The following is a 14,718-nucleotide window of genomic DNA, read 5'->3' as shown; positions in this document are numbered from 1 at the left end:
CAGGTTGTCTCTGCACCAGCTATGTGGCCTCAGGAAAGTCCTTAGCCCTCTCTGTGCTTCAGTGTCCTCATCTGTAAAACAGGGAAAATCGTGCCCCTCTGACAGGGCGGTGGGTCCTAGTCAGTGAAATAATGTCGAGAAAATGGATGGTCCCTACCACAGAAAGCAAGGCCCCCGACTCTGTGTCCAGGGGTATCAGCTCTGAGGGGCATCTACTTGGCTGCTCATGAGTGGCTGTCTTTCCACAGTTGTGTGGATGCATCTGGCATTTGGCAATCGGTTGTTTGAAATCAACCCTGGCATTTTGCCCCCAGCTTTACCCCTCCCAAGCAGGCTCCTCACCTGCCGAGAGCCTGCCACTGTGTGCCAAAGGCTGAGTGCGTCACAGCGAGGAGCATCTGCCAGACCTGGAGTGAGCAGAGGGAGAAACTGGACTGCAGAATAATCAGAGCTGGATGCTAATCTCAGGTCCCTCCTGCACTAGCTGTGTGGTCTCGGGAGAGATCTTACAGGTGGGAAGGACCTGGGCCTTGTGGGCTGTGAGGCTTAGGGAAGCCAAGGGGAGCCAAGTCCCCTCAGCGCTCTCAAAGAACTGGCAGTGGGGTTGGAACTCCCAGAGCTGGAGCGGCTCAGGCCGGGAAGGGCTGTCCTGACCTGCAGGCCATCATGGCCTTTTGGGGAGGGAGGGAGGAGATGGAGAAGTGGCACAGAAAAATGAAAGGCAGAAATTAAAAGGAAGTGGAGGGGGGAGCGTGGAATACAAAATGAGAAGTCTCTCCAGGTGGCTGATGTCACCCTCTCTGATTTCTCGAGGTGCCAGCAGGGGCGGCAAGGTGTCCCCTCTCCCAGGAGGCTGAGACTGGGATTTGATCCAAGTTGGGCCACCTGGAGAGAGTGGCCTGAACTAGTCTCCATCCTGCTCTGGGCCTGGGTTTCTGCATTTGTAAAATGAGAGGAATGTGCTGGATCAGATACAATCTCTTCTCCCACCAGGCCCACCCTACACTTGGCAGGAAAGCAAGGACTGGGGCCCCAACAGCTGTCCTTGAGAGTGGGAGCCACTGAGGGCACAGGAAGGAGTTTTGGGGGCGGCAGGTGGGGAAGCAGGCAGGATGGGAACACCAGGCTCTCGGGGGAAGGAACCAGATAAATTACCAGCAAGGAAAACCTATAGGTTTCCCCAAAGCACAATTTGAATAGAAATGTCAAATGCACCTGGAGTTATTACACCCTGTAATCCTAATGACATATAATCCTATACACCAACAGGATAATATCACGAGTGTGTGTGGCAACACTGCCGCATGTTAATCCTGCCTGCCTCCTGGGATGATCTTTCTCGCCCCGGCAGAGCCTACAGAGCCTCCTTTGTTCTTCGCAGAGGTGGCCTCATCGGGCTGGACCTGGGGGAGGTGACCAGGGAAGTGAAAGTCAGAGAGCCCAAGGAATGAAGCTGGCATGGCGTTAGTCGGGGGATGGACAGGTGTGGTTTGATGCTTTCATTTTTTGCCTAATCTGGATGCGTCTTAAGTCCCCTGGAAGTTGCCAACCCCACATCAGCATCTGTGTTCAGGACCCTCTTCTCTCCCCACCTACCCCTGCCCCTAACCCTTTCCTTCTCTCTCATTCTTCCTTTCCTGTATCCTTCCCTTTCTTCCCCAGCGTCTATGCTCTGTTCTGCCAGGACCACTCTCAGAGATATGGCTCGTTCTCTTGAAGGCAGAAAGCCCCCTGGGATTCGTGTGCACCCATCCTGTCTGGCTGTGCTCCTTAGTTGCAGGCCCTGGAGCCAGGGAATGTGGGAGTGGACTTTTGACTGAGGCAGCAGCTGTGTGGTTAGTGGTCTGCGGTCAGGGGGGCATTCAGGGTAGGGCACAGAACTTCCAGGCCAGTGCACCAGCCCAAAATAGAGTCCTGTTTTGTTTTATCTACCATGTAGCCTGTGCTGGTCCCTGTGACATAAGCCTCTTTTGCCGTGAGACAGGAAATCTCTTTCTAGGCTCCTGGGGAGATGAGATTCTTCAGGTCAAAGATGCAGAATCATTCACACAATCCAGAAATCTCTTCCCAAACTCCATAATCCTATGCTCAGCCCTCCAAGGCAGTGATTCTCAAAGTATGAACCACTTCAAGACCAGCAGCTCAGCACTACCAGGGATCTTATTAGAAATGCAAATTCTGCCGGGTGCGGTGGCTCACACTGGTAATCCCAGCACTTTGGGAGGCCGAGGCGAGCAGATCACTTGAGGTCAGGAGTTCGAAACCAGCCTGGCCAACATGGTGAAATCCTTTCTCTACTAAAAATACAAAAATTAGCTGGGCATGGTGGCGCATATCTTTAGTCCCAGCTACTCAGGAGGTTGAGGCAGGAGAATCGCTTGGACCCAGGACGCAGAGGTTGCAGTGAGCCGAGGTTGCGCCACTTTACTCCAGCGGGGGCCACAGAGCGAGCGAGACTCCATTTCAAAAAAAACAAACAAACAAAACAAAAAACCAGAAATGCAAATTCTTAGGTCCCAGCGCCAAGGGTGGCTGGAGACAGTTTGTATCATCTGAGGAGAACCAATTGCACATGTCTCTTCCCTAACTCTACATTTGGTGACAATCACACTGGGGGCTTGAAATCAACCACGGTGGGAGTGTTTACACTGCGGAACATTACAAATCAGTGCTCATTTTTCTTTCTGAAAGCCAATTGTTAAACAGTTTCTAGCACACCACCGGACCCTACCCAGACCTACTGAACCAGAGCCCTGAAGGTGGAATCCCGCAATCTGTGTTTTCATAAGCTTTCCATGTGATTCTGATGCACACTCGAGTTTGAAAATCGCTATTCCCATGGGCCAGATCTAGTGGAGTCATAAGAAAGAAAGGAATGCGGGGGGTGCCCAAGGAGTAGGATTTCACAAGGAAACTTTGGAAAAGGTAAAGAAAGAAGAGAGAAAGTAAACCAGGCCCTGATGGAGTTGAGACCTGCAGCCCCAGGGAATGGAAGGAGGAGAGAGAATCTGGTGAGTAGGTTGAATGCAGCCAATGTCAAATAGGTCATTTTTCCATGTATCCGGATGAGGGAGATGACGTCCAATCTTGGAATGACGTCCAATCTCATTCCAAGTTGTGAGATTGGAAGGACATAGGATAATTGGCTGGAAAAATGTTCCTTTGGGTGCATACTTCTGTAACAAAAGCACATTTATGAGCATTTGTTTTGTTTGTTTGTTTGAGACAAGGTCTCACTCAGTCGCCCAGGCTGGAGTGCAGTGGCACGATTATGGCTCACTGCAACCTCAAACTCCTGGGTTCAAACAATCCTCCTGCCTCAGGCTTCCCAGTAGCTGGGACTACAGGTGCACACCACCATGCCTGGCTAACTTTTGTATTTTTGGTAAGACAAGGTCTTACTATCTTGACCAGGCTGGTTTTGAATTCCTGGGTTCAAAGGATTCTCCCACCTCAGCCTCTCAAAGTGCTTGGATTACAGGTGTGAGCCACCATGCCTAGCCATGAGCATTTCATTGAAGATACAAGGAAGAGAAATCCTACAAAGTGTTTTTCAGGGAAGGGTGAAAATGGCAAATCCTAGTAAGTGCTCATTACTACTCATGTAAAGGTATGCAAAATGCCACTGGAATTTTCTTTCCTTTTTTCAATTGTGAAATATTTCAAACATATAGAAAAAGACAAGGAGTAATATAACAAAAGCCTTGTACCTACCACCAGATATAGCAAGTGCTACCATTTTGCCACATTTATGTCAGATCATTTTATAAAAGAAATAAGACAGGCCAGGCACAGTGGCTTATGCCTGTAATCCCAGCACCTTGGGAGGCCAAGGCGGGAGGATTGCTTGAGCCTAGGAGTTTAAGGCCAGCCAGGGCAACATAGCAAGACCCCATCTCTACAAAAAATAAAAAATTAATGGGATGTAGTGGTTCATGCCTGTGGTTTCAGCTACTCGGGAGGCTGAGATGGAAGGATTGCTTGAGATTGGGAAGTTGAGGCTGCAGTGAGCCATGATCACGCCCCTACACTCCAGCTTAGGCAACAAAGTGAGACCCTGTCCAAAAAAAAAAAAAAGAAAAGAAAAAGAGGAAAGAAGAAAGAGAAAGAGAGAAAGAGAGAAAGAAAGAAAGAGAGAAAGAGAGAGAGAAAGAAAGAAAGAAAGAAAGAAAGAGAGAAAGAAAGAAAAAAGAAGGAAGAGAGGAAGGAAGGAAGGAGAGAAGAAAGAAGAAAGAAAGAATGAAAGAAAGAAAGAGAAAGAGGGAAAGAAAGAAAAGAAAGAAAAAGAAAACCTTATAGACACAGTTGAAGTCTTTGTGCCCCTCTTCCTTCCTCCAACTGTCCTGAAGTTGGTAAGTATTCTCACACTGGTGCTCGTACTTTACCATATATGTATTACTCATAAATTACACCTAGCAATGCTTTGAGTACTTCTTAATTTATGCAAGTGATGTCACACTAAACCCACTATTCTGGAACCTACTTTTTTCAGCTAACATTGTGTTTCCAAGATCGATCCATGTTGATGCATGAAGATCTAGCCGTTCATTTTTACTGCTGAATAACATGAAACTGTACAAAGATACCACAATCCATCCACTCACCTACTGACAGACATTTAAGTTCTTTTCAGTTTTTCACCATCACAAATGATTCTGTAGTGGAGATTCTTGAACACACTTCTGTAGAGCAGACCCCACAAGTGGTGTTGCTGGGCCGCAGGGAAGATGCATTCCAGTTATTAGACACGCTGTCAATTTACTCGCTAGCTTGGCTGAGCCAGTTCGCACTTGTGCCAGCAGCAGACAAAACAATTGAAAATGTTATTTATTCAATGTGCTCTTGGACTGGGCTCTCTTCTGAATGCAAAACCAATTATAAGGATTTTCTCTAGTTCATTCCCGACCTTTGTTCTCCTAATTCTACTTTCCCTTAAAGTCTTAAATTCTTTAGCCATAAATTCTTCTACAACTAGGGTTTTCCAGAATTTGACCTAGTGGCCAAGAAGAAATGACTGGTATGTGTGTTACAGGATGGAGTCGGGTATGTGTGTGTGTGTGTGTGTGTGTGTCTGTTTGTAGCTTTGGACCAAAGCCAACAAGAAAGAACTGGAAGGACAAGACTTTCCATAGCATCTTTTAAATGATGCATCAAACCCAGGAAAGAGGGGTAGGTAACCAGTGTGACCCAGAATCCACTTTCAAGCTATAGGTCCTTTCCTCCCTCTCTTATTTGTTGTGGATCAACGGGGAGTTGCCCCAGGGATATTACTCTGTGGCTCCATCTTCCCTGCCCCCCAAACCCACCAGACTCCGGACACTTCTCTAAGCTGTGTAAACCCAGGGGCGAGGGAAAGAGGTGCTCTGTGCAGAGGAGAGGCAGCCCCATGTGTTCATCTGGGGTAAAGGGCTGACTTTTGGCCCCAGGCCCAAGAGCTCTCTGTCCATGCCAAAGACTGCTCCTGCATCTGGGCCTGTGGGGTTGGGAGAGCTGCCAAAATCCTAGACTGGGCAGTGACAGTGGAGAGCCTAGATTTTGGTCACTGAGCCGATCCCTCAGCCCCAGGATCATGCAGAACTTGTCTGGCATTCCTTTCCTCACAGGCCCTGAAGCAGGAGACTCCAAGGCCTTTGAAGTTGACTTGAGAAAAGGGGATCGGGGGACAGGGATTAAAGGAACCACCACAAAGTTGCCTGGCTCAAACCAAAGACATTTCAAGAAGCAGGAACCTGAAGTGAATGAAAAAGTACAATTCACAGTTAAGCGACAGTAGGGAGGGCCCTGACCCAAAGACTATTTTTGTGTTTTTTGTTTGTTTTTTAGGGTTTTTTGAAATAGGGTCTCACTCTGTCACCCAGGCTGGAGTGCAGTGGTGCAATCACAGCTCACTGCAGCCTCCACCTCCGAGGCTCAAGCAATCCTCCTGCCTCAGCCTCCCCATAGCAGGGACCACAGGCACACACCACCACACCTGGCTAATTTTTAAATTTTTTTTTGTAGAGATGGGATCTTGCTATGTTACCTAGGCTGGTCTTGAACTGCTGGGCTCAAGCGATCCTCCTGCCTTGGCCTCCCAAAGTGCTGGGATTACAGGAGTGAGCCACTACTCCTTTCTGTCTTTCCAACAGAAAGACTATTTTTGGATGGGATTTCTCCCCCAGCAAACACTTGAAGTATGACCTACAGGAGTTGTTTGTTTGGAGGGGGGCATTTGTCCTTTATCAAAAAGATGAAACCTGGTTGGGTGTGAGTTTCTTGCCTGTAATCTCAGCACTTTGGGAGGTTGAGGCAGGAGGACTGCTTGAGGCCAGGAGTTTAAGACCAGCCTGGACAACATAGGGAGACCCTGTATCGACAAAAAAAAAAAAAAAAAATTTAAAATTAGCTGAGCATGGTGGTGCACACCTGTAATCCCAGTTACTCAGGAGGCTAAAGTGGGAGGATCTCTTGAGCCCAGGAGAACGAGGCTGCAGTGATCCAAGATCACACCACTGCACTTCAGCCTGGGAGACACAGTGAGGCCGTATCCCAAAAAGGAAAACGATAAAGCGTGAAAATCTTGGTGTCCTTATTCCACAGACTCCTTTTGGCCCAGAACAGTCTGCCCTTTGGGCGGCAGGTGGCTTGCTTCAGCCTGGAGGCCAGGAGGCCTCCTCAGGCGCCCAGGACGATTACCAAGGGACCTCAGCTCTGAGCCCCGCCCACCATCCAATGAGGACGCGCAGAGGTGACGTCACTGCATCCTGTTGCCCAGCCCAGCCCAGGAGAATGGGACAAGCTGGAGAAAAGAACCAGTGGAAGTGCCAGATGCCACGAGAGAAGTTGGTAAAAAAAAAAAAAAAATGGTGGAGGGCAAATGAGTCAGCAGCAAGTTTAAGCAATGAACCATTGCATCATGGGGTGTTTCTCAAATTCTTGTCTACTTTTAGAAAAAGTACGCAATGACATTCAGTGGGCATCTTGATTCTGAAATAGCTAAAGAAAATGTTAAAAATGCAGTGGGTGAAGATGTGCCCACATTAACCTCTTTTCTAAAACAACAGTTGACAATTGTGCTATGTGTCCTTAAGCAAATCTTTTAGCCTGACTGTTCCTTAGTTTCCTCATTTGTGACATGAGGGGAATGTATGAAAAATATGTCCGGAGATTCCTTCCAGTCTAACATTCTGTGATTTGATGATTGATACTATGCTCACATTCTTAATACTCAGGCTGTGTCTACACGGTGCCAAGACCACTAGCTAATTCAGTGAGTATGGACAAAATGTTCTTCCAATCAATTCTTTGGCACACTGTAGACAAAACAACCAGTTAGTTGGCACCATTTTCCATTTCACAACTGGTTGCTCTGGCTTCATCTTGACCAGTGCTTCTTCAGTGGTGGTATCCTGACATACTGCATGCCTGGAGCACTTAGGAGATGTGTCCTAGGCAGTTGGCTATGGATAATGAACTGTTGAGGTTCTCAAAAGGTTGATGACTTTTTAAAAATCAATTAGAACAGATTCAATATAGTCCAATAGTAATGCCCCTGCTGCTTAGTTGCATTCTGATATGCCTCCCTGAAAGGAAGAAGTGGTGGAGTTACAGCTGCCAGACAGAGACTGCCTGTAGCCCTGACCCTGTTGGATGCCCATGGGAGGGTGTCGTGTCGTGTGTGTGAATGTCATTCATCATCTGCAACACAGCATTTGAGAATGACTGATGGAAACCCCTGAGACGTAGTCGGCCATCAAGGTACTGGAAACTCAGGCCCTGGAGCAATCTGAGCCAGCATCCTGTGACGCAGGTGCAAACCAGGAAGAGAGCATTCAACAGAGTACAGAATGGAGGGCCTGTTCATTATGCCTGTCTCTTGGTCCAAAAGGAATGATTTCACCATAATCTGTTCATAGCTGGGGAAAGAAAGGCAGCATGAAATGGCGTTTATTAATCATGTAGGGGCCAAGCCCAGTGCCAGACACTCGTGGCAGGTTTTAGTGTTGCTCGCCATGTACTTTTTATTCTCAGCTGGCCAGGGGGTTACACTTCCTCCCTCTTGTGGTTTGGAAGAGTAATGTAAAATTCTGGCAATGGGTTGTGGGTAGAAGTGGCATGTGCCAACTCAATGCCAGGGCATTTTGCTGATAGTTTTAGACCCTCCAGAGCTTCCTCTTCCCCTAGCATGGGAACTGGCAACAGTCTGGCGGCTCTTTCATCACCAGCCCGAATCCTGGAATACTAGGGAACCGAGCTCCCAGATGAGCTGTGAGGTGTGTGTATCATGCATTGCACATGAGGATGGAGTAAAACTTTGTTGTTGTAAGCCACCAAGATTTTGAAGCTGCCTATAACTGCAGCACAACCTAATTTTGTGCTGACCGATGGCATGTTTTATATAACATGGTAGTGTAGTAGAAAAATGTGAGCTTTATAGTTTAAAATGCTGGGCATGGTGTCTCATGCCTGTAATCCCAGCATTTTGGGAGGCCAAGGTGGGAGGATGGTTTGAGCCTAGGAGTTCGAGACCAGCCTGGGCAACATAGAGACTCCACTTTATTTTACTTTTTTAAAAAAATAAAATAACAACTTAAAAAATAGAGATTAAAAGACATGAGCTAAAATCTAAACACTCACTGACTTAGCAAATCTGTTAGCTTCTTTGAGTCTCAGTTTCTTCATCTATAAAATGGCACAATGTTTTTATTAGGTTCGGAAATAATATTTAAAAATATCTAGCACAGGATTTGGCAAATAGTCGATGCTCAGTTATAATGATTATAATTTCATGTATTCTTCAAAATAATACTATGAGTAAAGAGAGGGTATGGGAGTAGGAGAAAGGGTAGTCATTACTGATGTTTCAAATGCCATCATATGTTATGGAGGACACTGACCAGAGACCCCAAGGGAAGGGGAAGGTGTGAAGTCATCTGTGTTCACCCCTCCCTGAACTTAGAGAAGCCCTAGAAGGGAGAGAAGGCCTGAAGATACCATTTACAATTTAGCCTTTCAACTGCCAGAGGAAAAGCAGATTCTACTTATGGTAGTGACTACTGACACCTTCAGCATATAAAATAAGAATATAGCAGTGGAATGAGTTAGCGTCCCTGTTAGTTTCACTGAAGCTTGTTATCCTAGCAAAGCGCCAGCCAAGGTCTTTCCCAAAGGCACAATGAACTAAACTCTTCTCTGAAATCAGCTTATTAGTATTATCATGACCACTTCAGCTAGCTCACCCAGGACCCGGAAATGAGCTGGAGAGTGAACTACAGAGGAAGGGAGAGAAAGAGAATATCCTCGAGGCAGGAGGGGATTGAGGGGTCCTTTGCCTCCTCCTGCTTCCCAGCAAGCCTTGCCTGATGGAGGAGCAAGAGCAGTCAGAGAAGGGGGTGGAGGAATTCCACTTCTGTGTGTCCCTTCCTCACCATGCCAGCTGCTCTGGAAACCTCCAGTTCCACGTCAGACGCCTGCTGCAGTTCCCACTTACATTTCATTTGGTAGAGTATGTTACCTCCAATCCCAGTTTTCTCCAAGGTCTGCTCCCAGATCGTCGTTTGCCTCTTAAATACCACATCCTAGCCTTGAACTTGGAATGCTGAACGTTCAATGCCCTGCCCCCTTGGAACGCCTCAATTCTGCCTCTGGGATGAAAGTTCCCTGCACGTTTTCACACACATGGAGTGCAGACAGTTGCTCAGGACCCAGGGAGAACTTGAACATCACCTTGACCACCTGTCATCAGCAGGAGGTCAGGCTGTAAGCACTTGTTGAAGCCCCCACAACCTTTGGTGAATGAAAAATAGAGATGTTCCACTCCAGACAAAGCACCGCATGCTGGGGCAGTTGTTCCACCTGCCACCAATCCAACCCGGCTTTGCACTTGACTGACTTTTCACTTTTCCATGCAGACCAAGATCCCTTGAAAATGCCCATGGCCAGTGGGGTGACTCTGATTTCCAGCAAATGTGTGATCCCTCTAAACTGGGGAGGTTTACCAGAAGCATGTATTAGATGAACATGGATTTGTAACTTGTGCTCAGGGTTTAAAGCATGGTAAGAATGGAAACCAGATGGTGAGATTGAGTCCTGGTGGGGCTAGTTGACCTCATTTTGATCAAGATCACAGATTTTACCCCGACCCAGATTAAAATCTATAAAGTGGGTTTCTGTGACCCTGAGAGACACAAGCAGTGATGTGCTGGAGCAGAATCATAGTGGCTTGTGAGAGCCAGGTGTAAAATATTCTGGAACTTTGTAAGCCAATTTTTAAAATCATTAGTAGCTTGAAATCTATTATGGTGCAAATATTTATACCATGGAAATTGGTAAACCCCTAAAATCGGGGTTTCTCTTCCTCCTCCCCTCCTCCTCCTCCCTCTTTGTGAGAGCTAGTTTACCAAGGTATGTGTGTCTTCTCGCAAAACCATTCTTTCTTTGGAAAAAGTATTCCAGAGATGGGATCAGGGGAATCAGTTTTGTCTATGGGAAGAACATAGCTCTCTGGAATCACAGACAGCTTTGAGGACTCAAAAAAAAAAAAAAAAATCAACAACCAACTTTTAACATTGACAGAAACATTCATTAGATAGGGAGTTGTGGCTTCAGTGACTGTGCTGAGATTTTAAATTTAAAAGATTTTGCTGAAGTGAAAATTACATGTAAATGTTAGGTTGTATAACACTGTAAGAGTCTGTAAAAAGAGCTGTAGTAATGTTCTATAGAAAGTCTTTATTGAATTCTCAGAAGAGCAGTGATCTCTCATTGATGTGGCTTCCAGGGAGGGAGCATCTGGCCCCCAATCCTTGCAGAGAGGGGTTGACACCCGGATTGCAGCTGACTGTGCCCACCGCTGTGGGGGCTGCTGCAGGAGGGACAAAGAGAGCTTTGAATAATGTGTTATGAGCTGAACCGTGTCCCCTAAAATTCATATATTGAATTCCTAATCTCCAATGTAACTGTGTTTGGAGATGGGATCCTTAAGGAGGTGATTAAGGTTAAATGAGGTGGGACACTAATCCAATCTGACTGATGTCCTTATAAAAGAGAAAATGTGGACACACAGAAACACACTGGGGATGAGCGTGCATAGAGAAAAGGCCACGGGAGGACACAGTGAGAAGGTTATGTCTGCAAACCAAAGAGAGAGGCCTCACCAGAAACTAAGTCTGTGGGCACCTTGATCTTGGATTCTCAGCCTCAGAACTGTGGGGATGTAAATTTCTGTTGTTTAAGCCAGCCCGTCTATGGTATTCTGTTATGGCTGTCCTAGCTGGCTAATACCATCTGCAATCCAGATTGCTTAGTTCTGTTCTTGTCTGTTGATTGATCAATTTTACAGGGTAATTGACCTTCCTCCACAATTCTTCAGGCTCTCCTAACCCTGCCTGAGATTCTCAATGTGCCCAGTCACCCAACTGTGATGCCAAGGGGTGGGGTCATGGAGACTGAGTCAGAACTTGGCAGGTTACCTTAGGGGGTGACAGTCAGATTGAACATGTGTAGAACTTGGCTCTGCCAGCATTTAGCTGCAGAATCATGAGCAAGCCTTTGTCCCCTTTATGCCTCAGTGTCCTCATCTGTAGAATGGAGGCAAAAATACTCTCCCTCACAGCATTATGGTGACGATAAAACAAGATCATGGAAGAATAAGCACATAGCACAGTGCTCAGTGAGCGCTCTCTTCTGAAGCGAAGCAGGCCTGGGGACAGCCTCACTTAGAGATGGCTCTGCTTGCCCTAGCACTGGGTGGGTGGAGGAGGCATGGGGGGATGGGGAGGGTGCCTGAGAGGGCAGGGTCTTTCCTCTCCAGGTGACCTGTAGTGTGGGGAGCATGTCACCTCACTAGGACAGTTCCTCCTGGGACCAAGACCTTCCCCCTGTTGAATTTTTCTCCCTTTGGTTGTTCCCTCACAGAACATGCTCTTCTTGGAGAATATTGTGTGTCTTAAAAAATAAGATAATCAAGTAAAAGTTTCACAGAGAGCCTGGCTTTCAGCAGGCACTCAATACATGGTAACGATTTCTACATCTGCAGTTCCTAAAGCAGGTTTCACGCCACCCCCCAGGGCAGCTGTGACCACAGAATTGAGGCATAATTTGGACACTGTTGGTAGAAACAGCATTGGGTAACTTTATTAACCATTTTGGTTCAGCCTTACTAAGGAGGAGAGCTCCATTCGTGCCAAAGGCTTCTCCAAACCCTTCCCAAATAACCAGGATTCAGTAGCCTGAACTCCCCCAAGAATGACTCCCTGCGAGAACACAGCACAACCCAGCAGCGTGACCCTTCCTGACTCTGCCATCCTCCTTACCACACCGGCTGATGGAGGACTTGGCTCTGTGGCTTTACCGAGCTCCAACTCTCTTCCCGCACTTGAGCAAGAGCACTGGGTGACCTAGTGAGATGGTGGGAGTGGACACCAGCCCTGACTCCTGGCAGGAGACTTCATACTTACAGCATGTGCGTAAACTGCAGGAAACAGGGTGTGGCTCACAAGGGGTCTGAGCCCAGGAATGATGAACCCCATGATGCTGGGAGTTCGTCTCATCAAGTCAGCTCTGTGACATTTGGGCCATGAAGCTGTGGACCCAGCTCTCCAGGAACTTCTGCCTGCAATGACTGAAAGCTTTGACACTTTTCTATTTTCCTATCCCCTGGGATCCTGCTGAGCAGGAGGCTCCGGTAGAAGTCACTTTGTGTCTCTGTGTCACCTTCTGATTAAAAGTACTTTAAAAGTCATGTTCTGGGCCATGTACGGTGGCTCATGCCTGTAATCCCAGCACTTTGGGAGGTTGAGGTGGGTGGATCACCTGGGGTCAGGAGTTCGAGACCAGCCTGGCCAACATGACAAAACCCTGTCTCTACTAAAAATACCAAAAAAATTAGTCAGGCATGGTAGCATGCATCTGTAATCCCAGCTACACAGGAGGTTGAAGCACGAGAATCACTTGAACTCTGGGGATAGAGGCTGCAATGAGCCAAGATCGTGCCACTGCACTCCAGCCACGGTGACAGAGCAAGACTCTATCAAAAAAAAAAAAAAAAAGGAACCAAAAAGAAAAAAAAGTCATGTTCTGGAATGGCCTGCTTCATACGTACAAAAGAGCAGGGTTTGCAGAGTCAGGCAAAATAAAGGGTCAACTTGCAATCTAACCTTATCAGAGACCTGGTGGCTAAGGAACCTTTCTGTAGAGATTTGTGAGAACACACTCAGCAGAGAGCTGAGGCTCAGAAAGGAATTCAGGTAAGGAAAATCCTCTGCTGATTCAGAAAAAGGGCATTCACGAGTTTCTAACATTCTGGAAACATCACATGTTACTCTATTTACTCCCTACTTACTCTCTTTCTATCTGCAGGGCACGCAGCAGGATGGAGATAAAGATGCCCAGAAGAAAACAAAGCCTTCTTGGGGGAAGCTGTAAGAGGTCAGGAGGGAATTCTTTATTAGAAGGTGAAGATCGTGCAGGGCGTGGAGGCTCATGCCTGTAATGCCAGCACTTTGGGAGGCCAAGGTGGGCAGATCAACTGAGGTAGGAGTTCGAGCCCAGCCTGGCTAACATAGCAAAACCCCCTCTCTACTAAAAATAAAAAATTAGCCGGGCCTGGTGGTGGGCACCTGTAATCCCAGCTACTCAGGAAGCTGAGGCAGGAGAATCGCTTGAATCCAGAAGGTGGAGGTTGCAGTGAGCCGAGATGGCACCACTGCACTCCAGCCTAGGTGATAAGAGTGATACTCCATCTCAAAAAAAAAGAAAGAAAGAAGTTGAATATCAAGGCTGGAGACCAGGACACTCTTGACAAATCTGACCAGATTTGATACACACCTAAGAAATGTAAGACTCAGAGTCTGTTAATTCTACATAAGCCTAAGGATTAAATCAAATAAAGAATGACAGCACAAGTAATGAGGATACTGGCTTATACCTAGATGTTTGTATTTCTTTAGGTCTAACTCCAACTGTATATCCTATTTTAAATTAATATTTGTTATTCTTTGTTTTTTGTTATTTTAATAAAAAACTCTATTTAAATTTATTTAAAGAACAGTAGCCATATGTGGTGGCTCTTGCCTGTAATCCCAGCACTTTGGGAAGCTGAGGCAGGTGGATTGCTTTGCTCAGGAGTTTGAGGCCAGCCTGACCAACATGGTGGAACCGCATCTCTACAAAAATACAAAAATTAGCCAGGCGTGGTGGCACCCCCTGTAGTCTCAGCTACTTGGGAGGCTGAAGTGGGAAGACTCCTTGAGCCTGGGAGGTTGAGGCTACCATGAACCTTGATCACACCACTGCTCTTAAGCCAGGGCGACAGAGTGAGACCCCATCTCAAAACAAAACAAAAAGAGAACACCAATGCCATTAGAAAACAATGCTTTCATTACTAATGCCATTGGGGAGCCAAGCAATTCAAACCTGCCTGACCCCATGTGGCAGCTTATTTCAAGTACAGGCAGGGAGACTCAAAGGAAATAAACTGTGGGTTCTAGCGATGCGAACTTATAATGTTCTTATAACTGTTGTAACGCTTGATCAATACTTATTAACAAACCACATTCTAGGAGGAACAAGTTTTAAAAGCCTGAAAATTGGACAGCCAATGACCTAAAGCAGAATAAGTAGCAGTGAGAGAGAGACCAGACACAGTGTGTCCCTGGGGTGATGCTGCTGTGCTTTAGGTGAAAATGTCAGTAAATAGTTTAGCCTTCACATACAAAAAAGCACACCAAATTCTACAGT

The sequence above is a fragment of the Mandrillus leucophaeus genome, unplaced genomic scaffold (assembly GCF_000951045.1).
Source record: "Mandrillus leucophaeus isolate KB7577 unplaced genomic scaffold, Mleu.le_1.0 Scaffold5, whole genome shotgun sequence".
Lineage (NCBI taxonomy): Eukaryota > Metazoa > Chordata > Mammalia > Primates > Cercopithecidae > Mandrillus > Mandrillus leucophaeus.
This window is presented reverse-complemented; position numbering follows the sequence as displayed.